Raw genomic sequence first — 2,114 nt, 5'->3', positions numbered from 1 at the left:
TGGGGACGTTAAGGGGGTGATGGGGACATTGGGGGGACAGGGGGGTCTTGGGGACATTAAGGGGGTGATGGGGACATCGGGGACATCAGGGGGACAGGGGGGTCTTGGGGACGTTAAGGGGGTGATGGGGACATCGGGGGGACAGGGGGGTCTTGGGGACATTAAGGGGGTGGTGGGGACATTGGGGGGACGGGGGGGTCTTGGGGACTTTAAGGGGGTGGTGGGGACATCGGGGGGACAGGGGGGTCTTGGGACGTTAAGGGGGTGATGGGGACATTGGGGGGATGGGGGGGTCTTGGGGACTTTAAGGGGGTGGTGGGGACATTGGGGACATCAGGGGGTCTTGGGGACGTGGGGGTGTCAGGGACAGCGAAGGGGTATTGGGGACGCTGGCAGAGGAACACGGGGACAGGTGATGTCAGGGACCTGCTGGGGACATTGGGGATGTGGGGACACGGGGGGGGGACGTTGGGGACGAGGGGGGGATATTGGGGACCAGGGACATGGGGGGGACCCGCTGTGGGAGGGGACATTGGGGACCCTTTGGGGACATTGGAGGGGACATTAGGGAGGACGTTGGGGACGTGCTGGGGACGTTGGAGGGGACACTGGGGGGGACATTGGGGACAAGGGGGGATGCTGGGGAGCAGGGACGTGGGGGGACACGTTGGAGGGGACACCGGGGGGGTGCTGGGGACGCCGGGGGGGCGCTGGGGACACTTGGGGACACGTGTGTCCCCAGGGAGGAGGACATGCAGAGCGTGGCCAGCCTGCTGAGCCGCCCGGGGGAGGTGGCCGACCTGGGGGACTTCGAGAGCGACCCCGAGGGGGGGGAAGAGGACGAGGGGGGGCCCCCCCTCACCCCCCGAGGTGGGTCCCCGCTCTGTCCCCAACCCCCCCCCCCATTTGTCCCCAACCCCCCCCTGGCTCTGTCCCCAAAGCACCCCGGTCCCCGTGACCCCCCCAATGCCATGGGGGTGCGGGGGGGGGTGGCTGTGACCCCCCCAATGCCATGGGGGTGCTGGGGGGGGTGGCCGTGACCCCCCCAGTGCCATGGGGGGGGTGGCCCTGACCCCCCCCCGTGTCCCAGCGTCACCCCGGGAGCTGCAGGCGCTGGCGGAGGAGGAGGACGGGCGGGGGGGGCCCCCCCCACCCCCCCCGCGCAGAGGTAGGATGGGGGGGGGGCAGGGGGGGGAGTGGGACCCCCCCCCCGGCCCCCCCCAGTCCCTGACCTTCCTCTCCCCCAGCCCCCCCCGCGGAGGAGGGTGACTGTGGGGTGTCCCCCCCACGGGGGGCACAAAGGGACCCCCCCAGCCCTGGGGGGGACCTGGACCCCCCCCTGGAAATAACCGAGGTGAGTGGGGCCGGGGGGGGTGGGGGAGCCTCGGGGGGGTGGTCTGGGGTCACCCGGGGACACCCCGAATGGGGGGGGGTCTCAAGGCACCTGTACTTGGGTGGGGGGGGTCCCAGATGGGGGGGGGGGGGGGGGTCTCAGAGACCCCACACTTGGGTGTGGGGGGGTCCCAGATGGGTGGGGGGGGTCTCATATTGGGGGGGGGGGGGGCTCAAGGCACCCATGTGCGGGTGGGGGGGTCCCAGATGGGTGGGGGGGGTCTCATATGGGTGGGGGGGGCTCAAGGCACCCATGTGCGGGTGGGGAGGTCCCAGATGGGTGTGGGGGGGGTCTCGTATGGGTGGGGGGGCTGAAGGCACCCATGTGTGGGTGGGGGGGTCCCAGATGGGAGGGGGGGGGTCTCATATGGGTGGGGGGGGCTCAAGGCACCCATGTGCGGGTGGGGGGGTCCCAGATGGGTGTGGGGGGGGTCTCGTATGGGTGGGGGGGCTGAAGGCACCCATGTGTGGGTGGGGGGGTCCCAGATGGGAGGGGGGGGGTCTCATATGGGTGGGGGGGGCTCAAGGCACCCATGTGCGGGTGGGGGGGTCCCAGATGGGAGGGGGGGGGTCTCATATGGGTGGGGGGGGGCTCAAGGCACCCATGTGCGGGTGGGGGGGTCCCAGATGGGTGGAAGGGTCCCAGATGGGTGGGGGGGGTCTCAGAGACCCCACGCTTGGTCTGGGGGTCCCCCCCTCGCCGAGGGGGGGTCCCTGGGGTA

This window comes from Gavia stellata, unplaced genomic scaffold (genome assembly GCF_030936135.1).
Source record: "Gavia stellata isolate bGavSte3 unplaced genomic scaffold, bGavSte3.hap2 HAP2_SCAFFOLD_124, whole genome shotgun sequence".
NCBI lineage: Eukaryota > Metazoa > Chordata > Aves > Gaviiformes > Gaviidae > Gavia > Gavia stellata.
This window is presented reverse-complemented; position numbering follows the sequence as displayed.